This window comes from Triturus cristatus, chromosome 8 (assembly GCF_964204655.1).
Source record: "Triturus cristatus chromosome 8, aTriCri1.1, whole genome shotgun sequence".
Lineage (NCBI taxonomy): Eukaryota > Metazoa > Chordata > Amphibia > Caudata > Salamandridae > Triturus > Triturus cristatus.
Window position 1 is genome coordinate 771452535 of NC_140591.1, and position 25922 is coordinate 771478456.

General features: G+C 45.2%; 1 protein-coding gene across 3 annotated transcripts in view; it reads left to right on the forward strand.

Moving 5' to 3' along the window:
- Positions 1-25922, forward strand: part of ADGRG2 (adhesion G protein-coupled receptor G2) — a 900557-nt gene that overhangs the window by 370438 nt on the left and 504197 nt on the right. The window contains exon 1 of one of the 3 annotated variants that reach the window (XM_085622208.1): positions 5346-5400. The exons of the other annotated variants lie outside the window; for them this stretch is intronic. The gene's annotated coding sequence lies outside the window, so the exon portion shown is untranslated. Of the gene's footprint in view, positions 1-5345; positions 5401-25922 lie in introns of those variants that run through there. 3 annotated transcript variants of the gene reach the window in all.

Consider the following 25922-nt stretch of genomic DNA (forward strand, 5'->3'; position numbering starts at 1 on the left):
AGTCATGGCAGGCCATGACCATGGTCCAATAGAAGTTTGAGTGGGCTTCTTCTTTGGAGGGAGGGCAATGTTCTCATCTTCATAGGGCAGCCCATAAGAGGTCTGGTGATGCCCTACACACAGTGAATCTGGTGTCCTTCTATCTTGGAAGATACCCAAAATAGAGTTGTTTGGAACTGTTTGCATGACATATAGGAATTGATGAAAATGGGGGATATACTGATCTTTGAAAGTAGGCTGATGTCATATTGCTAACCACTTGGGAGTGGCTGCTACAAGAAACACTCCTACCCCAGAAACATCAGAACACATCTGACTCAGAGAATAACAGAAGAGGAAGAACCTGCTGTTTGCATTTGCCTTTGGAAAATACTGAGACCTGGCCACCTTTTCTATACTTTCCAAACGTTGGTGTATTTCTCAAGTGTTAGACAAGTCTGTATCCTGTGGCCCCAGGGACACAAAGATAAAAAGGGGTAATTTTATAGAAGGACCAGCAAGCCAGTCAGAATTGAATGATGAACTATGCCTGAAGAGAGTGGTTGAGACTGCTTCCTATACTATCCATACCTTTATTCAAAGGATTCTGTCCCAATCAGTTTGGTTACTTTAATGACCAGAATGAAGACATTGTGGAACCCAAAATGTTTGGAAGCATTTGGATGAATTAACTTCCAAGGTAACTGGCCCACCAGTGTGCAGTGTGTGTGAAGCAGTGCAGTTTGCTGATTGCTGCTTTTCACTTTTGGTGCAAGATTGGACTTCAGTGGACGTTTTTGGTAATGCATCTTGACTACAATTCACTTTTGCATCTTTTTTAATCATTTCTACTGATTATTTACCTAATTGTTGTAATGAAGGTATTTTGTAATAATTATATTTTCCTTGTTTTTGCTAAATTGGTTTGAGAATTGTAAGGATTGCTTCTTGACTTTAATGTTCAAATCTTGCTGTTTAAATACTTTACTCACTTTTATCTGATGAAAAGCTTGCTTCTTTATGCTGTGTCTACCAGGGGTATGGTTAGCTATGTCAGAAACTATATTTACTTAATAAGGCACTTGCTTACTGAATTTGTAGTTGTTTTTGTCTTGCACTTCTCTGGCTATTAGTCCAGAATCCGGAAAGATTGCTTTTTATTGCTATTCATGGTTTAATTTATTATATAAAAAAAGAGTACGTCCGGCTATATGTGAGAAAAAAAAAACAGAGAAAAAATAGAAGTCGTGTAATGTCAGAAGGGCTGTTAGGGAAGAAAGACCAAGGAGGAGCATTTCCCTTCAAGACGAGAACTCTCGCCTGGATGTCTACACAGGTTGTGCACCCTACGAATGTGTTGAGCACAATAAGGCATACCTAGGGCATGGAGAGTTGGTTTTGTATATCACTTTATAGAATAGACGAACCCCTTTGAAGTGACTTGGGTCGTTGAACACCTGTTCCTGTGGTGGCCAGAATATTTACAATTTTTTCACTAATGCAGAGTGACCACTCAACTACGGTCCTGATGAATGCCACAGGGTCTCTTTAGGGGACCATTTAATAGCAGAAACATGTTGACCTACATTTATGGATATACTGGCTTAATCCCTAGTCCTCTTGCTTTTTTACTGTGTCCTTGAGGCCACCCAATAAAGATTTAGTGGACCCAGAGAGAAATTTATGAATCACTATCCTTTTCTTGCACTCTGCCCCTCATTCATCTCTGTCCATACACTCATCTTGAGAAAACACGGGGAGTTGTAGCCCACACCACGGTGTGAGGAGGGAACCCATATGATGAAGCATGTCACCTAACGGTGAGTGAGGGTTCTCGTCCTGAAGGGAAACTCTCCTACTTGGTCTTTCTTTCCTAACAGCCCTTCTGACATTATACAACTTCTATTTTTTCTCTGTTTTCTTTTCCCACATATAGCCAGATGTTCTCTGTGTGATATTTAGCATTTTGTAGGGATTAGTACCCCCTGGCTCTCTTTGATCCCCGATGATCCTTAGTGAGTAGAATTTTTTTTTATCTATCATATGACAGCATTGTTCAGTTAATAAAGTAACGATATATCACGTGTGCCAGACATGCATTGCACGTCTGACACCTGCCTCCACATGTGTAGAAATAGATCGTCCATACAAGTTTCATGAACTCCCAAGTCAGACTCCATTTTGAAAAACGTTAAGTATTCCTGTCTGCCTTTGCTCCACATTCAGTATGTCATAGTCTTTTGCAGAACTTGTGAAAGTGTAATTCTCATTTAAACACAGCTTAGTTTTAATATCAAACAACACGTCTTCCACAAGCTACTCAACATCTATATCTTAAGCTTTAACCATAGACATGACATGTCAATATATAGAGTTCACATATTTTCATCTTGCTAGTTTAGACCAGTTGCATCTTGGGTTTTGGAAAATACCCCCTGAATTTAACATTGAGTTAGAAAGGCCTTTGCACAGGGTTATCACAAGGTGTCGTGCCAGACTGCTGGAGCATCCAACCTTATGTTGAGTCGATCCAGTGATGAGAAGAGCTGAGCCCAGCTAATTGTGAGTTTTCCTTCTGAAGGAACACTCTCTCCCAGCTGAAGTCTGATAAACACAGTTGATCCTCCGGGAATAGATGCAAAGTACACAGGGCCCCAAGTAACTGTGGAGCCAATTTAGCTGCTCCATGCTCTCATGGTGTAGGGCATACAAGTAGAGTTAGAGTGGTAGGCTGGTAGGAACATTCTAAAAACACGTGAGAACTGTTCATTGTAGTGTTGGCACTAGCAACATGCACAGGTGCCGTTTAATTATAATCTGTGTGGTTATGGTTAATGTACTAAGCAACAAAATGAAACTGTCTAAATAAACAATCAAGGAGAAGGAACAACACAATTAAATGACAATAATATCTATATTAGAATTAAATCCTCAAAACAAAAAGAAGTCATTAGGCAGATAGTTCATGATTCAGATCAGATCAGATTGCAACAAAGAGTGATCTGATTTATGCAAGAAAGCTGCAAGTCTTTGAAAAAATCGAATGACTTTTCATAAAGAAAACTTGCCTTTAATTACAATAAAGAAGATTGGATCTGAATCATGAACTATCTGCCTAATGACTTCTTTTCGTTTTGAGGATTTAATTCTAATATAGATATTATTGTCATTTAATTGTGTTCTTCCTTCTCCTTGATTGAGCATTAGTTAGTGTGGTTGTTTAGCAGTAAAACCACGAGAAGTGAGCATAAAAACTACAAATTTTTCTTTATTACTGATTTTACACCTGGGCTTTAGACTCCAGGATACACAACACAAGTGACTCTCCAGTGAATAATACTTATGTGACTGGTCAGGTGTTAGATAATAATTCTTCCTCAGAAAATACCATTACACTTTTGCCATCAGTCTCAGGATACCTCCACGGACAGACCGCAGGCACCTGGATCATTGTTTGTATATTTTAATTGTGCGGTGGTTGGTATTTTTAAAAGATATACCTATTGCTGTGCTGTCAGGTGTGTTGTGTACTCCAGAAATTCATAATTCTTGTCAACCCCTTTTGTTATTGGAAACATATGCTTCTGAATGTTTTTTTACGTATTTTTGGCGAAATATTGCTTATATGTTGAATAAATTTGACGCTAATTTAGCTTGATTGATGAGTAACTAAACATATTGATAAAAGCCAAGTTAACTTATAAAACCTAGTGCAGTACTAGAAGATCAAGTCTCACGTGGGGGTTTGCTGGAGAAGGAAAGAAATCGCCCCTTATCAGATGATATTACCAGTACAGTAATGCAGTTGAGTAAATCAACATGAACATTTGTTAAATATCTGTAAATCGAGAATTATTTTTTAAATGTCCACCAACCCTTTTTTCGAGTTTTTTTCCGCTCACTGTTCCACTGCAGTGGCATAGTCAAGATAAATGTAATGCTAGCACTTGGAGCGAATTCTTTGCTCATCTGAAATAATGCAGTCCCCAATTCCTACGGAAAAATGGGGGCGGGGGGGGGGGGGGTAGGAGTAATTGGCCCCTGTTACCACAGGGCAAATACACCCTGATCCTTCACTGTGCCTCCCTGCAGTCTGGTAACTGGCAGAGCATCAGAAATCTGTTATTGTCTGATGTTGTGGTGTTGTGTGTGGACGAACATCACTTCCCTGGACGAACGTCGCCAACTGCTAGGAAGTATTCTTCCTATTCGGGATTAACCACCGAAATTAAAGATTTGATTTATCGTAAATGGAGGTACAGCACCAGGGAAAAATAGAAACCTGATCATAGATTTATGAGGTTAAGTACATTTTGAAGGTATGATCAAAAGCCAACAGAAAGGTAAGATGTTGTGGCGTTACAGCCTATGGGAAAGCATCATATATACTTGTACGCAGTCCTGGAACACTTACAATTAAAGTGTGTGCAGGTGAGTCCAAAATTATCTTGTAAAAGCACCTCTTCCTTTCTAAGTTAGAAAATTTCACTAGAGGAGTTCTGCTGTTAAATACGAAATACATGCTTGGCATGACAATATTTACATCACAATAAGCAAAGTAAGAAAAAATGCTATCAGATATCGATTTACCACATCAAGAAAAAAGAGCAAACGATAATTAGCTTTCGGAGAATGACTGGCGAGCAGCCCACGTCGGAGACATTTAAAGCCAGTCCATGAGGGCTGCTGCAGCAAAAGGGAAGCACGCTGCAGCCTTTAAAAGATAAAGAACCAGTTGTAAAATTTGGCGGGCAGGTTACTTCGTCACAAATGTGAGGGATAGCACGTCCACCTCATTACAAGTGCATTATATACTCTGACGCTTGTAATCAGGAGAGCAGGTTGTTTGGTCACGTTTTCGAAGGCGCAACCTGTCCTCCAAACTCCGATTCGGCCCTAAATGCATGTAATGAGCACGTGGGCCACACATGCACAGGGAGGAGGGATATCCAGGGATTGTTGTTCTGACTCATTTATAACAGAATGTTCCAGAAACATTTGTGCCAGACCCTGAGTTATATTTTTTGGTGCAGGGCAGGTGGCTTTTCCCTTTGTTATCGGATCTTGTTGCTTTTACTTCGTTGTCAACAGGTAAGCAGAAAAAGAGGCCTGGGAATTTAATACCCCTTTCCTGGTTATTCAGGTTTTTTATGTATTCATCTCCTATTGAATATGCATTGTTAGCCCTCCACGTGACACTGCTCTGTAGGATTACTGGAGTCATTCACAGATATCTGTTACTTTTCGACAGTACACCCTCAGTTCAAAGATAAGCCCTCCTCCAAATGACTCAGAGCAAAATCATAACAGTGAGAATGCCACAGACCTGGCTGCAACATCTCTTTGGTACCTCTGCTTCAAGGAAACCATGTTGGATTTCATTTCATGAGTTTGGCAACCAGTGCTGACCAAAGCAGAGAGGTAGGGTGGTTTATTTATATTTGTTGGGGGAGGTGAGCCATTTAACTTGTATCCCTTGCAGTTCTAAATGCGATTATGCTGGTGCTTGCCGTTTTAACTCAGCTGCTGCTTTTAATTTCAAATTTCGTCTGACATCTATGCTATCAATACCAGAGGAGAACAAAGAACAACAATTATACCAACTTCTGCTCTACCATTTAACCAGCCATCAACGTGCTGGCCCCTACAGTGATTTCCAAGACCTGGGGCGAGGAACGGTGGATGCTAATGTTCTGCAACGCTGAAAATTCTAAAGTTGTAAATGGTGCAACTCATTCAAAAAGTTGAATAAAATACTCCAACCAATAGGGTCAGCTAGTAACAGGACTAACTGCAAGGCAGACATTTTTACCTGATGAGTGTGTGTGTGGATAAGTGCCTTATCTATTGCATATTACATCCTTCATAAATTGCTGTATGTTTCACACATCCCCAAGCTGCCTGGTGTAGTGCTGGTGTGCAGCTTGCCTGGGCAGTGCAGAGGAGCAAGCCAGACGAAGGAAGTGTTTCCTGGATCCTCATCCTGCCAATTCATACACATGGTAGAGCCCACTGACAGATCATAGGGAAGAGCCTGGAAGCTACAGTAAATCTAATTGTGACTGGTAGTTCTTTTCCAAAGGTATCGTAGCATGAGATGCTTCTTAGGAACAGTAGGATTTAGTTCCAGAACTTAGGTGCCTCTTTGAGAAGGACGGCGCTGAAGTGGGCAGGTTTGTGAGGATGATATCTCAAGGTGAGCGAACTCAAAGCTGAACTGTGAGTATTTGCTTCCAGTGAGGGTCATTTTCAGTGTCTTCTTCACAGGCTGCCATTAGTGGCCGTGATGGCCCCTACCTCGCTAAATTGGATATTTAAAAAAAAAAAAGTAGTAAGAATTCTCCGGACCCTCGCATCACGCCCCACTGGGAACCCCGCAATAACCACTTCTGCTTAATATTTCACTTTGGGCGCTACCCACTGCAGTCAATAGGCTGTAACTGGAAGTCGAATTATGCAGAAACGGTGAAACCAATCATGCAGCAGGAATGACACAATTAGGCTTCAAGGAAGGAAAATGTAGTAATGTAAGCAATATTATTTCACTGTTTTGCCTCTTACGCATACTTGCGGAATACAGCGAAACAAGCACAAAAGTGAAAAAGGCGACCAGTTGACTTTGTCAAACGTTCTGCCACTATGTGGCACGAGGCATGCCACTTTTTGGGCACTTATGATCTATTTAAGCTAGAGACTAATCTTTAAAAAAAACAAATATGCGGCAGATGGATAATTATGAGAAACATGCTAAATCGATATGTAAAACACAACATATTTCAGTGACCCCGGTTCTATCTAAATGTACACTCACCATCCACCCAAGGTGAGCTCACTAAACAGCTGTGTGTTTTCAGTTCAAAGCAGGGTGACATCCATGTGGCTCCACCTGAAGTTCAAAAGGGTGGGGGTCATAATTTCTGTCTCATCCCCCCCCCCCCCCTAAAAAGAAGGTACCCAATCTGTTTGCCACCCCTCCCTTATTTCGATCCATCCACTGTCCCACAATCCCATGTAAGAAACCTAAGCGTCGTTATGGCATAGTCCCTATTCTCGTCACTAAGTCAATGCCACTTACAAGTGTGTTCGTGTTTTTTCAATTTCCGAGGTACATAAAATCTTCTAATTGATACTTGGGACAGTTAGGAGATTAGTAATTGGTGCTTCAGTCAGTTTTCTCCTATACCACTAATTCCATTCAAGATAAGATCCTATTAAAGACCCTATTCTTGATGTTTCACAGTTTGCAGTCCACTCGTGGGACCATAGCTACTATGAACTTTTTATACATCCCCAGAGAAGAAGCAAGGTCCAAGGCTATCAGTAGGTTAAAGGTATGTCGTTTCTTATAGGGACCATAAAAATATTCAGAAGGCTTCTGAAAAATCATGTTTCCACATAATTTCAGGAGGTGTCCCCGAATTTTCTATTATAACACCATCACACCAGCACTAACAGGCAGACTACTTGTAAAGCATTCTGCAAATGCACGTGTTTAGCCATCCATCAACTACAGCTTTAATGAAAATATTTAAATCCTTCAGTGGTCCCCTGAGAGATTGACACAAGATGCCTTTTAGGTGCCCTCTCAGTAGTTGTTTTCCAGCTTGCAGTGAATCATTCACTCTTGTTGGACTATTAACTGGTTTTCCATTGGGTTTGGTATGTCCATTTTCTGAGTTTGGTGCTGTTGTGAGGTTGTTATAGTGAATTTGAAGTCCTAGGGCCAGATTCTGTATTGGATTGTGTTGGCCTTGTGTCACATGTGGTGTCACAAGGGTAACACAACCCTTAAGTCAGATTTACCAAGCAATTGAAAGCCAACTTGCGTGGCCATGCTTGGTAAACCTGGCAGCGCATGTCACTCCTTTGTATTACTCCACCCTGGGAAGGTGTTCCATGGGTGGAGCATGGATGTTTACATGCATCCAAACATGGATTTTGGTGCATTCCCAGATTTACCAAGACTGGTAAACATGGGAATGTGTTAAAATGCTATATCTTCCCTTTAGAGGTGTAATGAGGTGAAATATCTTTATTTCTCCTTGTATTTTCCTCTTTCTAAGTGTGCTGCATTCTCCAGAACACAGAGGAACACAGCTCTAAGGTTTGGTTTTATGCACGAAGGTGTCCCTTCCTACACAATCCTGACTGCAAAGCAGGCATCCGTGTACCATAATGCAAGGGTGCCTGCATTGGTGCTAGGCTGCACTGATTGCGCCAGTATAAGGAGAGATCATGAATACGCCACATCTTGGTAGATATGTGCATTCCTACCCTCTCCATTTGACGCAGCACAACAAGTTGTCTTGCTGTTCTGCTCTGCATCATGATTTGATAAATCTAGCCCCTAGTTTATTGGCTGCAGGGGAGGGATGTCACCCAGAGTCCCTCTTCACTCCAGTTATTATTTAACAGTGAGACCTGACAGAGAGCTAGGGACATGGATAAGGTGCTAAGTCCAAAGGAATTTCCTTCATTTCTGGGGTGGCAGAAGACAACATTTGAATGAGGTGAGGTTATGCACCTAGAGGTGGCACCACATTTACCAGAAAGGCCCCCAAACTTTCCTTTCAACATCAAATAGTAAGTGCTTGAGTGTAAAATGCTTTTCTTGCTAAGTGCACTGAAAATATGTACATGGGTCATAGCTGTGTGTCTGGGTAAGTGCCTGGTTTAGACTTTGGTGAACAGGTTACAGTATCACATCTGCCGTATTACAAGATGTGAGAATTTAGGTTGTTGGTTGGTGGAGGTGAAATCCTACTCCGGCAACTGCCACAATCTCTGTCAGGGTAGAGTCACTATTTTAAACTGTCCTTCACCCTCTGGTAGCTTGGCACAAAAGCAGTCCGGCTAAAATTAGAGGCAATGTGTAAAGTATCTATTCAGCACACAGACAATAATAAAGTGAAAACCCAACACAAACAAATCCCACACCAATTTAGAAAGAATACATTTGAATAAATGATTTGACACCAAAATGACAAATCAAATTAGTCGAACCAGAGACATGCAATTTGAAAGGTTTAGGTAAAAATAGTGCTTAAAAGCATTGGTTCTGGTCGGGACCACAACTTTGTTGGCAGAGCACCTTTAATCCCACTCCCAAGGGTCCAGGACTGTGGACCTAGGGTGTCATGATTCACAGCAGGCAGAGTCCAGGTATAGGGCTCAAGATGGTTGGAGCCTTTTCTGTCCCTGAGGCTCTGAGCAGGAGGCCAGCCTACTAGCCCTTAAAATAAGTATGGTGGTCCCTGGTTCAAGGCGCAAAGTCCAGTCCTTACTGAGGCAGCAGGACAGCAGATTAGTCCTTCTTGTAGCAGAGTGGCAGGGCAGCAGAGCGGTCCTTCTTCTGAGTCTTCCAAAGGTCCAGAAGTGTACTGAAGAGTGGGTCAGAGGATCCAATATGTATACCTGGTGCCTACTTTGAAGTAGGAGAAGCTTCTGGAGTTTTCCCCTACAGAGGTGTCTGGAATTTCCTGCCTCTCTGCCCTAGTGCCAATCTGTCAGGGGGCACAATAGGCTAGTGTGACGTCCTTTGTGTATGAGCTGAGTCAGTGTTTCTGACATGCAATTGTGGTAGGTGAGGGCTCTTTCCCCCTACACTCCCTTAGATGGCCTATTCTGTCAATGTCCTGACCCTCTATTGTGATACTGTCTGGGAGCAATATAAAAAGGCCAACTGCAAACTTCACCTAGTCATGTGACCCAGGAACAGGCTGCAGGCACCAAATATTTAGGTCATGATAATGGCAGCTTTCTGAAAGGGGAATTTTCAGAATTATGACTCAACATCTGACTTTTCCATTAAGGAGGATTTTAAATTAACATTCCTCAAGCCCCAAACTTGACTTTCCTACCTGCTCTCAATAAAAAATGAACAATTATTAAATGTAATAAGGTAACCCAATGTTATCCTATCAGATAGGTAAGTCTCTTAAGGGCTACTTAAAGGGGTGGCGCAATAAGTGCTGCAGGCCTACTAGTAGCATTTAATTTACAGATCCTGAGTAAATGGTATACCACTTTACTAGGGACTTATAGGTACATTAAATATGGCAACCAGGTGTAAGGCAATTTTACCATGTTTTAGGGAGTGAGCACAAGCACCTTAGACTGGCTAGTTGTGGAAAAGTGCACATAGTCCTAGGGTCAATTTTTTTTTGATTTAGTAAAAATTGGAGGGGTGAAGAAAAAGTTTAGGGGAACACCACCCAAAGACTGACGGGTCTAACACAAGTGAATTATATCTTATGGCACCTAAAATATGGTGGACAGTATAGTATTCCTCCGCCAAGCTTTAAATCAGGCCTATCAAAAGGATAGCTTTGAATGCGGAGGGATCTGAAGTATTGATCTGTGATCAGTTGGAAAAATATCTTCAACATGGTTATCCATCGAAAATTCTTGACGACGCGAAAACAACAGTACTTAACAAGTATCGGGGTGATTTATTGAATAATTCACCAAGGTCAGTAAACAAGCGAGAAGTGTTCATTTTAAAACAATCAACACAAGCAGCAAAAATCAAAAGTATCATAAGGAAAAGATGGGAGATTATCACACATGAACCGGATTTCCAGAATGTATTCATGGGACAACCTCTGTTTGCTCATACACGATCGCAAAACCTAAGGGAGATACTAAAACCTAGAAAAAAGCAATTGCTCCAGACAATGAAAGGCATGAAAAAATGCATTAACTGCGGGCAGTGTGGCAATGTCATAGTGGGTAACATTTTTCATCATCCGCACACAGGCAAGCCGATAAAAGTAAAATACAATGGAGATTGTAACACTGAATGTGTAATATATGCAATACAATGTCCCTGCGGACTAGTTTACGTAGGAAGAATAGCACGCAAAATTAAAACATGAATCATTGAGCACAAAAGCAGGATATGCAATCTCAATTAACACTCATGTTTAGCCACACACTGGGCAGACGCTAAGCACAGTATTCCACAACTTAGATTTACTGTTTTAGAACACATCACGCAAACAGGAAATATAGACATCACCACGAAGTTAGCTCAGAGGGAGACATTTTGGATTAAATACCTGAATACCATCATTCCCAAAGGGTTGAATGATCATTACGAAATGTTGTGTTTCTTATGATACAATTTGATTTATGACATGCTGTGTTTTTCATAATTTTCCTTTGGTCATATTATCTAGAGATGGAGTATGGATTTCTCTTTGTGATACTTTTGATGGTATTCTGTGGCTATGTTTACCATTATTCAGCAGACTGTATTTTTTCATTTTACTCGCGTTTGTAAGTTTGTACTTGCCCCCAATTTTTGTGCACATCTTTGGTTCTTTTCACTTTCAGTCACACCTCTTTTTTAACTTTTTCACAAGTTTCTTAAATTGTTGATTTTATAAGGAGTGCTCATTTAGTAATCACAACACATTACGGGTTTTATGTGCTTTTCACTGAGTTTCTATGAACCATATCCATTAGCTTTATCTGTATTCGCATGTCTGCGTGTTCAATTTTGTCAGTACGGATAAAGTTGCTTCGCAGCCGTGGTTTTGAGGTTAGCATGTGAATAATAGACGTCACGGACACGTGACCCAGTGCATAATTCTCACGCACGCCAGCTCACGGTCATCATCTCTGAATTCAAATGCACCGCGGACATGTCCGCGCACAGCTCGTGAATTTCGGTTGTTCATCCACTTCTTGGTAAGTGCATAGAATACTTACATGCCATATCTTTCCGATATTTTTACTCGCTAAGACCATTAACCCTAATCGGTGGTTTGTTTTCATAGTATACTTTTGATTCAACACCACGTCATTTTTGGGCTGTTGTTTTGAAACCTCAAGTTCCAAGATATATCGGTAAGCGTATGTCACCGGGTGACGGCTTTCTCAGCACTTGGGCACATTCCTCTTAGTTGGGCATAACTGACATAGCGTTGGTTTTTATTACAACATATTCTTGAATTAACGCTTCGTCATTTTTGGATGTTGTTTGAAACTCCAAGCTCCGAGACATCTCGGTAAGCGTTTATCATTTGGTAATGGCTTTTAGCACATGGGCATACTCCATTTAATCTTATATAACTGACACAGCATTATCTGGTATTTACAGATTTAATTCACCGTCAGAGAAGTCAGTTGATGTTGTCATTATTGCTCAGCTCATTGCAATAACCTCTACTTTTTGAGTCGGGAAATATACTTTCTCGGTCGTTAATGAGAAAGGGTACACGTCTCTTTTTTGTTCGTCTCACCTGCCACTGTTTAAGTTGAGTACCTGTCGCTTCAGGTCTCAGTGCACTCATTCTTCTTTTTTCTAACTCAAAGTTTGACGTTGATCACATTGCACTCTGGATATGTCGGCACTGAGCAGCTGCACTAGGGTGATGATCGTACTATTGATCTGTTTCCATTCTTTTGGTTCCTTTTTTCACTGGCACTTCGTTATTCTGTTTTCCTTGTTCATCACATAAAATGGTAGCAAGTACAAACCTTTGAAGTGTTCACAAACACATGTATTGTATACCATTAAGCAATATCGTCCGTATATTACCTACAGTTCACTCACAGTGATTTTCATTGTTTACTGTTCCAGCAATTGGTTATGAACATAAACCAGAAGAGTAGAACACGTTGTGAATTTTAAAGCCCCTGAAGAAGGGATTTATCCCGAAATGCATCGGGCATTTTTCAAACTTTATTTTCTGTCTTCTTTATTTGCGATTGGTTTATAATTGTTGAGCTAACATTGGTGATGCAGCAGATATAGCACACAGTGTAAATATGTTTATGGCTCAAATTTCTGCTTGAACGTCATAACGTTTTTTTTTTCTTCATAATTGTTTGACTTCGTCATGAAAAAATGTGTTAAAGTTAAATGACATAAAGACAAAAGATTGTTTATATGCTTCATTTTCAAATAAGATTGTTTGACACCTTAGGGACTCAAAAAACTTTGCGTTGAGTAAGGGAAGTGGACGTTTCCACCTCTTTTCTTAATCATAAATCAGGCCTTGACATGTTTTTTATAATGCTGTTGTCCTGGTGACTCTCCAATAATGTCACGATTAGGCCTCTGCCTAATTTTACAATAACACAATCTTGCAAAGACCTTGACTTTAAGGTGGCCTTAAACTCGTGTCATTTCCTGTTTCCTTACACCTAAAACCTACCTCTCTCGTGTGAGCTTTGGGTGCATATATACTATTTTTTCATGCAATGCAATGTCGCTACCAAGGTTGCGGCACTGCACTTTCACCAAGGAAGAACACAGCACATAGCCATATCTACCTACATTGGCTTGCTGCTGCGGTCATCCCCTCTGTTGGGGATCTACAAGGCTGCCTTGCATGACACACAGCCTTATAAATGGTGCAGAGACAAGTGTGCACTGTCTGGCACTCAATTTATACTGGCTGCATACCCTCCCAGTAAAATGTCCTATGCCTAGACAATGTCAGAACGCTTCCCGGCATTGGATGTGTGCTCTACACTACAGGACCCATGCAATGCATCATTTTATTTGAGCACTTAATGCATTTTCCCTTTCTTTACGCTTGCCTAGAGTGGGCGTTATTTTTTAAGCAAACCCTGTTCTGACTACCTTAGTAGGTTGGGCTTTGCAGCAAAATCCAACCGACTATGGTAGCCAGAACAGATGTTTGCGCTGATCTTCCCAAGTTAGGCCTCCTTGAACCAAAGTAACACAATTCAGTGCAAAGTGTTCTTGAGCTGTGACAAGGGCACCTTTCCATCAGAAAAGCACCCTCTGTGCTGGATAGTAGATACCATGATCTGCTTTGAGTAGATTTGCACAAAACCTTAGTAATTCTGGGCCTGAGCGCAAGCAAAAATGTACTGCAGGAACTCTGAAACCTAAAATGTGCGATATCCGATTGCTCAGCACTAAAAGTGATCACTGCTAAATTTACTGAAACTGGATGGATATACCTTGGTGCGGGATCTCACTTACCTGTTGTTGGTGAGTGCATACAGCATGCACGATGGCCTCACAATTGATTGGAAAGTGGATATTCACGAGGAAAATCTGTGTGATAGTTTTATACTACTGAACAGAAGGTGTAAAATGGGATCTTGTGACAAAAGGAAAGGCAAAAACAGGGGCGGCCAGTATGGCTCACCGGTGGCGGGGCAGGCAAAAACAACGCTTACCTTCCCACCGGTCCCGAGTCTCTGCTCCTGCTCTCGTTTACTCCAGGAACAGGAAACACCCGGCACACAGGCTCCCCTGACCAATCACAACTCTGCAATGCAGTGTTGTGATTGGTCTGGGCACTCTGACATGGCCAGGGGCTGAAGGGGTGGGCATGTTCTCCACGCAGGCGGTAATGCAGGCTGCATGGAGAACAGGGACAGTGTGAATGACTGTTTTGGTCGGCCCAAGTGGGCCGACCAAACAGTCATTGCGCGCTTCAGGAGGGTTCTACCACTCCTCCCCTGCTCTGCAGCCCTGCCCTGACCCTCACGCAAGCTTCCACAACAGGAAGACAAAATAAAATGAGAATAACTTTACGTTATTATCATTTTATTTTTTCCTTTCTTTTCATGCTTGAAGGCAGTGGGGCGACGCTCCTCCACCTTAGCGGAGGAGCCGCCACAATCCAGTTCTTGACATGGATGCCCACCCTTATGTAGCATGTGCAAAACCCATAGTTCATTCACGAGATATAAATACTACATGAGGTAAAAAGTATGTAACTTCAGTCAGCCCCAGTTATGATTAAGCAACACAGACTCTTTTCATGCTGATGTATGCTGAGGTACAATGTAGGGCACATTAGGACAAAATGAAACACTTTTTTGAGGTCATGGCACACTTTCTCTAACATATACATTTAAAAGCCTGCCTTCAAAGTGTTTGTTTTATTATTGCAACGCTTCACTTTAAGGAAATGAGAGGGCCCGAGATAAAAGCAAGATGTAGAAAATACATTCATATCTCACAATGGTTAAGGTCGCAGGTGCTGAACAGTAGCCTAGGGTGGAAGAAAAACATGGAATTTCCGTTGTTATCTGGGCTGGTTAGTAGCTCTAAGTTGTGGCATTTCCTGAGAGAACTGCTGTGCTGGAAGGAACCTAGCTTGGTTACTTTTATGAGGAAACGAATGGAAAATGTTATCAAATCGTCATTTCTAAACCTTTGTATAACTTTGTCACACTTCCAAACTCAACACATTGGGTGACATCGTGAGATGAAAGGGGTTCAACTAGAAATCGGTGCAGTTTGCAGGAAAGTTTTTTTAGAATGATTTTGCAGCTTCAGTTGCCTTCCTACTTATTGTTTCGGTTGGAATATTCGAGATTTCGCTGATAGGAACAAACTGAGCGTATTTAAGCCAGTTGACTAATACAAATAAACTCTTTACTGAATTCATTCGATGTTCTGAATTTCGTGCACAGGTCAGGAATTCAGGGGGTATTTCCCCTGGATTCGCGAAGGTGTTGCTATTCACAGCACATTTTACACGACTGCTACTGAGACTCCACTTGATCAAAGAAAGAGGGTCCCTGAAGTACTTTAGGCAGGGGTCCAGAGGTAAATATTATGAAACAATCAAACAAAAATGAAACCACCCTGCCACTAATAACTAAAAGCGGAGTATCTCGCTATTGTCTGGGACAAGAAGTGTTCCCAATATGACCAAGCCACAAATATCAAAACAAATGAAATGATAAATATACTAGTGCATACATGTATGCGTATTTAATACAAAGTTGTTCAAATACATTTGAATTTCTTATGTAGACCATTTCAGTGAATACAAAATAACCATAGTTTATACTCCATCAATAACACATAAATCAAATTATCCCCCCCCCTTGCAAATTACGTTCAAACTCCTCATCCATACCTACTCACACCTAAAATCACTCAAAACATACACAAACTACTCTCACCTACCACACAATATAGTATATCTCCTTTGGTATCCACCCACAATATACATGCAAGTAAAATATTACAAAATCAGGAGCAGGAAACAATAGGAGAAATGTAATGCCCCGTATGTTTTTCATTATTAGCTAGGCACATTATTTTGAAATATATTCATATAGTACTATACAGTACCCCCCCCTTACCCTGCTTAATTCTTCTATCTCTCAGGGAATTGTTCCTGACTCCTTTAAAGCCGCCACGGTCATTCCCATCCTCAAAAAGGTGGGCGCTGACCCTACCCTTCTTTCGAGCTTTAGACCTATCTCTTTACTCCCATTCCTGAGCAAGATCCTGGAGAGTTACCTCACTTCCTGACTTTCCACTTTTATCGAAAATAACCACCTTCTCGCCGCCAACCAGGCTGGTTTTCGCCCTGCTCACTCCACGGAGTCCGTTGTTCTCTCCGTGGTGGATGAGCTCAGGAGGAGCGCTGACATTCATTCTCCACAGGCCCTGGTCCTCCTTGACCTGTCTGCCGCCTTCAATACGGTCGACCACTCTACTCTTTTAGACCGTGTCGGGGGCGCCGGCGTTCGGGGTCCGGCTCTGGCCTGGCTCACCTCCTTCCTGATGGACCGCACCCAGGCCGTTAGACTGGAGGGCTTTTCCGCCCCCATCTGTCCAGTCTCTTGCGGGGTGCCCCAGGGCTCGTCCCTCTCCCCTCTCCTTTTCAATCTTTATATACACCCTTTGATTGCCGCTTTGCAGGAAATGGAGGTCACGGTGTTCAACTATGCCGATGACCTTCGGCTCATTTTCAACCTCTCCCCTACTCCTGATTCTATTCTCAAGTTCCGCTCCACTCTGACATTCATCTATAATTGGATGAACCTAAACCAACTTAAATTAAATCCCGACAAGACGGAGTTGGTTCTTATCGGTGGTCCTTCTAACCCCTGGACCCCCGCCTTTTGGCCCCCTACCCTCGGCTCCCCTCCTCTTCCCTCTGTGTCTGTGAAAACCTTGGGTATTAAAATCTGCCAAGACCTTTCTATGCGCGCCCAGATCAGCTCGGTGGTCTCATCCTGCTTCTTGTCCCTTAGAATCATTCGTAAAATCTCCCGTTACTTCTCTGTGGAAGCCCTCAAACTCATCATCCTGGACATGATTTTATCCCGCCTGGACTATGGCAACGTCATGTATGTCGGTATTCCCGCATACGAACGCCGCCGTATGCAGCTCATCCAAAACCAGGCAGCTCGTCTTATCTACAGGCTTCCGAAACTCCATCATATTACCTCCCTCCTAAAGACCCTACACTGGCTTCCCATCCTGGAACGATCCTTATTCAAGATGGGATGCCTGATCTGTATGTCACTGGCCAGCATGGCTCCAGACTTTATCAGATCAAAGATCAGTGCTTACGTCCCTGGCAGAAACCTTCGCTGCTCTACCCAGTTCCTTCTTAGCGTCCCTCGCTACCGAAGGAAAAAACTTGGTGGCTCGAGATTTTCTACCCTCGCTCCCCTCTTCTGGAACGCACTTCCTCTTGCCATCAGATCCATTTCCATCTACATGGACTTTCGCAAAGCTCTTAAAACCCACCTCTTCTCCATGGCCTATTCATTGTAGTTTCTTCCCTGCGTTCCTTGGGATAGTCTCTGTTCAGCGCCAAGAAACCGCTTGGTAGTAGAGCGCTTTATAAAGCTTTTCAACTTCAACTTCATAGTACTAATCAATATAGTTCAAATGCCTTGATCAATCAATGCTTAGTCCAATCTTGTGGCAGTTAACAACAGCTACTCAATCAGAATTTGACATCCTGGTACACCTGTTGTAACCTGCACCGACACACGTTTCAGTGACCATCACAGTATGGGTTACACCTTCATCAGAGTGCTCATACAAGCTGTTCCAAAACTCATAGAGAAATGGAGAAGGGGGAAAAAAGAGGAGAGGAAGCAATCATATCTATCCATCAGGTATAGTAGAAATACAACAACACTTAGCCATATGGACTCTAGCTAACTAAATGGAGGCTCCCAAAATCTCAGGACAGTCATCTGTTCCAGGACCGGAGCCAATATGTTCTCCGGTGATCAAGTGGCACTTAACACCTGTCGTGTCAATAGGAATGATCCAAAGCTAATGCTGAATGTCGAAAGGGAATTGCCTCACAGACGTGACTATTAGAAGATTCACATTCGGCAAATGCAGTGTCCGGGGTCTCGGGAGATGAGCGTCTCGGGCTAGTGTCCATCTAGATAACTGTTAGTGTATTTCTATTATACCTGTTTAGAGAGGAATTCTACCCAACACCGGTCCATCGACCGCCCCAACTCCAAACTGATTTTGTGCTTCCAAAGCTTACAAATGTGATTGAATAATGGCTACCCATGCAATAGCTGTATTAAGAAGCATTGAGAAAGTCAGTGGGTCTGCTGATTGGTGCTGACATGGTGAATACATGCTGTGAATGGAATAGGCCATTAATTGCAATATACTAAGTAGAATGGAATAAGATGAGGGGCTGGATTAGTTGTTTTCATTGCCAGAGGCTTTATCAGTTAAAAAAAAATGGACATGGGTAACATCTTCCATTGTGCCTCTAGACCACAGGGGGCGTGTTACCTTAATTCAGTGCATGTTCTGCACCCTGAGCACCATTGTTGAGTTCTTCCAGTGCAGAACAGGACCTTGTGACAACTTACATAAAAAATTGCTATTCGCAGATCAGAAGGCATCTCACATCTGCAATGAAGACCGCACAACAGTGAAAGATAGAACAGTGGTGTCAAACCTATGGGAGTAGATTTCTGACGTTTAAAAGGAGAGCTTGGTAAATCAGCCCACTCCACAGACCTAGCAAACACAGGGAGATGATAGATGGAGTGCTGAAACTTTTCAGACACTCTCCCCCTGTCACAGATCTGGGTTGAATCCATCATCGTTATTTAGCCCACTTTGCCACCACAGATTCAGACATAGCTGTATGTAAATCAGTCTTGACCCTGTGCCTCATGGGAACAGTCCAGCCCGAACTGGCAAGCCATATCTTCCCTGGACCAGAAACAAGCATCCTGGGACCGGTTTCGAGTGGAACGGGTATGCCCAGACATGGGTCCCGTGCTCTCCATGCCACTGAAGTCAACCTATCCTGGCTGATGAGGGCTGAAAGCCCGAAACCGGTCCTAGGATGCTTGTTTCCAGTCCAGGGAGGACCTGGCCTGGCAGTTCGGGCTGGACTGTTTCCATTGGGCGCAGTGTCAAGACTGATTTGCATATGGCTGGGTCCAACCTGGAATGGCATGGTGAGCAAAAAAAGTTGGATTTAGGCCCAGATCTCTGTACTGGGGTGAATGTATGACATTGTTCTGCATTCTGTCCATCAATTGTTCTTTTTGCATTTGTCACCCCAAGTTGGACGGGTATGCCCAGACGTGGGTCCCGTGCTCTCCATGCCACTGGAGTCAAGCTATCCTGGCTGATGAGGGCTGAAAGCACGAAACCGGTCCTAGGATGCTTGTTTTCGGTCCAGGGAGGACCTGGCCTGGCAGTTCAGGCTGGACTGTTCCTATTGGGTGCAGGGTCAAGATTAATTTGCATATGGCTGGGTCCAAACTGGAATGGCATGGTGAGCAAAAACAAAATGGATTTAGACCCAGATCTCTGTACTGGGGTGAATGTATGACATTGTTCTGCATTCTGTCCATCAATTGTTCTTTTTGCATTTGTCACCCCAAGTGGGACGGGTATGCCCAGACATGGGTCTTGTGCTCTCCATGCCACTGTAGTGAAGCTATCCTGGCTGATGAGGGCTGAAAGCCCGAAACCAGTCCTACGATGCTTGTTTCCAGTCCAGGGAGAACCTGGCCTGGCAGTTAGGGCTTGTAACGCCCTGAACGTCTCAGGATCGTTTAACAGACACGACAATGAGGACGCAACCACTTGTGAAGGGTTAGTTATTTTAATGAAGGCAAATATAATACAAGGAATAAACAAAAGTTATAGTCACTGGAATCCTCCAGGCTAAGTACGTTACCAGCCCACAGCACGGATGGTCCTAACCGTCCTCTGCATATACGCCGATCCCGGCGTATGCCAACAGAGGGCAGAAATGAAATGGCCGACAATGCCAATCGGTAGGCTGTGAGGGGCACGAAGAGTGTTGGGGAGAATCGAGGAGTCAGGGAAACACCCAGCCGGGGTCTCTACCTGAAGGGAGCAGCCGCTCAACCTCTTCCTCAGACTGCACCGGGACGCGGAGTCACCTCCTGGTGATGCGTCACCGATACCCCAATCAAAAGCAAGAAGACTGAACCGAGAGCAGCCGCTCGATCGATCCTGTGGACTTCCGAGTCTGTAACGCAGCAAACACCTCCTGGTGTGCGTTACAGCTGGCAATCCCTGTGTCTCTGGTCGGGCTGGGAGTTACGACTCCAACCAGCAAAAGCGCCACTGCGCTTGGACTCAGCCGAGTCAAAAAGCGAAGCTCAATGGTTGACCGGTAGAGCTTCCGGGTCCTTCACAGGTGACGATGGGGCAAGACACGGCCCAGGGAGTAATGACTCGACCTACCTCCGTTCTTGCCTTACTGGAGCACCACTCCGGAACACTGCTCTTCACGAAGCAGGTACGTCGGTGTAAACACAATATCCGACAGCGTTGTGCCTCCCGGTTCCTCCCTTTATAGGGCGTGTTTTCCTTGAGTTATGAAACAGCTCTCCTGTTTACATAAGGGCGTGTTTTCCTTGAGTTATGTAACAGCTCTCCTGTTTACATAAGGGCGTGTTTCCCTTGAGTTATGTAACAGCTCTCCTGTTTACATAACCTCTCAACCGCTAAGCATCCTGGGAGATGTAGTCCGTTTTCGCTGGTTACCGTTTTCCTCCCCTCGTATGACAGGAATTCTTGACAGTACATCCTCCCTCTCAGCGGCTCCCCACGGGTCCAGCGCTGGCAGGAAAACGCCGATGGAACAAGGAGACCAAGCGCGGAGCATGAACCCCTTCAGCCGGTTCCCATGAATGCTCCTCCGGGCCATAGCCTTTCCACGCAACCAGGTACCACAGCTTCCCCCTGCGCCATTTGGACGCCCGTATGCCCGACACTTCATACTCCACCTCCGACTCCACGCATACCGGCCTAGGTGTCCCAGACGGCTTGGAGGGTGCTGGTTTGAGCAATTATACATGAAAGACAGGGTGTATCCGCAATGACTGGGGCAAGCACACCTTCACGTTCACGGGACCCATACACTTGGTAATTCGATAGGGGCCCATGTACTTGGGATGGAACACACTGTTCTTTCGAAACCTCATGTTTCTTGTGGATATCCAGACGTAGTCTCCAGTGCGGTACAGTGGCCCGGGCCTTCTCTTCCTATCTGCCGCAGCCTTGTATCTTCTCTTGGCCTCTATTAGGACAGCCCTTGAGCGCATCAACGTGTCTTTTATGTGTGCCACCCTGTCCGCTGTGGCGGGAATCCTGTCCTCTCTGAACGGATGTAGAAATGGTAAGAACCTGGGATGTTGGCCATAGTTGCTATAGAACGGCGATGACTGTGTGGAGCTGTGAGTGGCGTTGTTATAGGCTATCTCTGCAACCCATAGCAAGTCGACCCATTCTTCCCTGCCCTGGTCCACAAAACATCGCAGATACTGTTTGAGCGTTTGGTTCAGGCGCTCGGTTTGGCCGTCCGTTTGAGGGTGGTAGCTGGTGGACAGGGCGGTCTTAACATGCAGCGCAGTGCACCAAGTCTTCCAGAATTGCGCCGTAAACTGCGACCCCCGGTCCGACACGATCACCCCAGGTAATCCATGCAGTCGTACCACATTCTTTAGGAGTAGTGACGCCAATTCCCCGGCCGTAGGGACTCTCTTGCAGGGGATGAAGTGCCCCATTTTCGTCAAGTAATCCACCACCACCAGTATTGCCGTCATCCCCTGGTCTACCGGTAGGCCCACCACGAAGTCCAGAGATATGCTATCCCATGGTCTATCCGGGGTCGGAAGTGGATGTAAGAGCCCTTGGGTTCGGCCATGGTCGGCCTTCATGGTAGCACACGTAGGACACTCCTGTCCCCACCTCCTGACATCCACTCTCATGGTTGGCCACCAGAAATGCCGTCCCATGCTAGCCACCGTTTTTTCAAAGCCCAAATGACCTGCGCATGGAGAGTCATGGCACCAGATGAATGCTTGTTTCCTTAGCCTAGGCGTGGGTATCAATAGGCACCTGCCCTTCAGGGGTATCCCGTCCTTCAGCTGCCATTCTCTGTGACTGAGGAGCCACCTCCGCCATGCGAATGACCTGATCCCTCTCTTTATTCCCCTCAGGAAAGTATCCGGTTGGATAACCCCCAATACCATCCTCGGGGAAATGATGGAACGCTCGGTCGCAGGCAATGGTTCCTTAACTGCAGATTGACGGGACAGGGCGTCCGCCTTCCGGTTTTCCGTCCCCGGCCGATATGTGATGCGGAAGTTGAACCCCGCAAAGAAGATCATCCACCGCAGCTGCCTGGGAGAAAGGTGTCTAGTGGCCGTCATGAACTGTAGGTTCCGATGGTCCGTGTACACCGATACCACATGTCTTGCCCCCATCAACCAATGCCTCCATTCGGTGAAGGCGTCCTTGATTGCGAGAAGCTCCTTCTCCGCAATATGGTAGTTGCGTTCGGCGTCATTGAGTTTGCGGGACATGTACGCAACGGGATGAAGCACCCCTGTGTTGTGGTTGCGTTGGGACAAGATAGCCCCCAGCGCCACATCCGACGCGTCCGCTTCCACCACGTAGGGGAGATCCGGATCGGGGTGAGCCAACACCGGCGCCTTACCAAAGGCGCTTTTCAGGGCCTCAAAGGCTTTGTTCGCTTCAGGGGACCAGACAAACTCCTTGGACTTCCTCAGTAGCTGTGTGATTGGGGCCACCACTCCTGAAAATCCATCTATAAACCGCCTGTAAAAGTTGGCGAAGCCAATGAAACTTTGGACGTCCTTCACGTTTTGGGGCACCCGCCATTCTTTCACCGCCTTGATCTTTCGTTCTGCCATCTCCTGTCCCTCTGGACTCAGCATCACTCCGAGGAATTCCACGGATGTGACGTGGAAGTCACACTTGCTGAGTTTACAAAACAGCATGTTTTCCCTCAGCTTTTGGAGCACAGCTTTGACGTGGTGTACGTGCTCCTCCACACTGGACGAATAGATGAGGATGTCGTCGATATATACGACCACGTAGATATCCAACTCCTCTCTGAATACCTCATTCAAAAAGTACTGAAAGGCTGCCGGGGCGTTGCACAGACCGAACGGCATGACGAGGTACTCAAAAAGGCCGAACCTGGTCTTAAAGGCGGTCTTCCACTCGTCTCCGTCCCTCATGCGCACCAGATGGTATGCCCCTTTCAAATCCAACTTGGTGTAGATACGAGCTTTCTTGACCTGTTCCAGAAGTACACTGATGAGAGGCAAGGGGTACCGATTTTTTATGGTTATCGCATTCAATGCCCTAAAGTCCACACAGGCTCTCAGCTCCCCATTAGCCTTCGGGATGAAGAAGATTGGCGAGGCGGCCGGAGACTTGGACGGGCGGATGAATCCTAGCTTGAGGAGTTTATCCAGGTACCCCCGGAGATGCACGTTTTCAGGCTCCGTCAGGGCATACAGCCTGCCGCTGGGAACGCTGGCCCCTGGCACCAGGTCGATCTGGCAGTCAAACTGTCTATGTGGTGGTAGCACTTCCGCCTTCACCTCATCAAATACATCCTCAAAACTGTGATAAGCCTGGGGGAGAGCCACATCTTTTTCTGCCGCTGTAGCCACCGTCTGACTCCCGCTCTCATCTGCGTCAAGGGATTCCGTTCTTATTCCACAATGCAGGATGCAATACGGTGACGTCATTTCGATGCGATGTGTTGGCCAATCCACAAAGGGGTTGTGTTTCTGTAGCCACGGCAATCCCAATATGACGCCATATTGGGGCGCTCGGATGATGTTAAAATCGATTTGTTCCAAATGGTTCCTCCCATATCTCATCGGAAGGACCCCCGTGTGCTGCCCGATGGGCCCCGTCACCAATCGCCTTCCGTCTACAGCATAGACGTCTTCGGGTACAGCTTTGGGAAGAAGCACTAGCCCTAGCCTGCATGCCTCGTTGTGGTCCATAAACATGCCAGTGGCCCCTGAATCCACCATGGCCACAACGGGTATCCACTGGTCATGCACTCCCACGTGCACCGTGAGAAACAGGTGTCGTTGTCCCTTAGTGACCGAGTTGGAAAGTGAAGGGATGGATGAGTGACTCCGAGATGCCCCTTCTTTGGTCTGGGAGTCCTCTAGTTTTCCGCCGGTATGTCCACCACGGCTGTTACCGACCGGTTGGCCCGATAACGTGACGTCTTCGGTTTGGCAGGGCATTCACGTACGTAGTGGCCTTTTTTGCCACAATATAGGCACAATCCTTGTTTACGGCGTGACTCTTTCTCCGTGGCTGTGAGGCTCGCTCGTATTGCGCCGATGTCCATGGGTTCTCCCTTGGATGCGGTGGAAGTTTCAGGACTTCCCACCGTCACATAGGATGGAAGGGATTTTCCTTTTCTCCCATGATCCCCCTTTCTTTCACTTAGCCTATGTTCCAGCCGTAATACCAGGTTGATAAGGCCCTCACATGTCTTGGGTTGAGGGTCAATATGAGCCACGGCGTCCTTGAGCTCATCGCACAGCCCATGATGGAAGAGCGCCGTCTGTTTAGCAACAGGCCACTTGGTTTCCGCAACCAGCCTTCGGAACGCGTTGAGATACTGCACCAGGTCGTTGGATCCCTGTCTCAACTCAAGCATTTCACGGTCCGCCGTGTACGAGTCAGCCCTTCTGTCGAATACCTTCAGGAATTCCTCGCGAAAAGCACCCCAATCACATAAGATGGGGTCATCCCTGCTCACCAGAGGTACGGCCCATTGTGCCGCGTTTCCAGCCAAATAGGATATAAGGAAAGCCACACGAGCCTGACTCGTGGGGAACGCCTTTGGTTTGCACGATAAATGTAGCGCCACTTGTGTGAGGAATACCTGCACTGTGTTAGGATCCCCACTGTACCTCTCTGGTGTCGCCAAGGGGATGGCTACCGGCATTTCCACTACTACCGCAGGGGTCTGGTTCGTGAGGGAGGTGCTGGGCGTGAGCGGGTCCAATTGGATAGCATCCAGTCTGGCTTTTACATCGGCTGTTTCTTGCCTAGAGGCAGCCACTTCAACTTGCATGGCCGCTAAAGCAGCCAGCACATCATCAAGTGTTGCCATGTCTGTTATCGACCGGGAGACAGTTAGTGTTATTATGGTCGGATATTTTGTAACGCCCTGAACGTCTCAGGATCGTTTAACAGACACGACAATGAGGACGCAACCACTTGTGAAGGGTTAGTTATTTTAATGAAGGCAAATATAATACAAGGAATAAACAAAAGTTATAGTCACTGGAATCCTCCAGGCTAAGTACGTTACCAGCCCACAGCACGGATGGTCCTAACCGTCCTCTGCATATACGCCGATCCCGGCGTATGCCAACAGAGGGCAGAAATGAAATGGCCGACAATGCCAATCGGTAGGCTGTGAGGGGCACGAAGAGTGTTGGGGAGAATCGAGGAGTCAGGGAAACACCCAGCCGGGGTCTCTACCTGAAGGGAGCAGCCGCTCAACCTCTTCCTCAGACTGCACCGGGACGCGGAGTCACCTCCTGGTGATGCGTCACCGATACCCCAATCAAAAGCAAGAAGACTGAACCGAGAGCAGCCGCTCGATCGATCCTGTGGACTTCCGAGTCTGTAACGCAGCAAACACCTCCTGGTGTGCGTTACAGCTGGCAATCCCTGTGTCTCTTGTCGGGCTGGGAGTTACGACTCCAACCAGCAAAAGCGCCACTGCGCTTGGACTCAGCCGAGTCAAAAAGCGAAGCTCAATGGTTGACCGGTAGAGCTTCCGGGTCCTTCACAGGTGACGATGGGGCAAGACACGGCCCAGGGAGTAACGACTCGACCTACCTCCGTTCTTGCC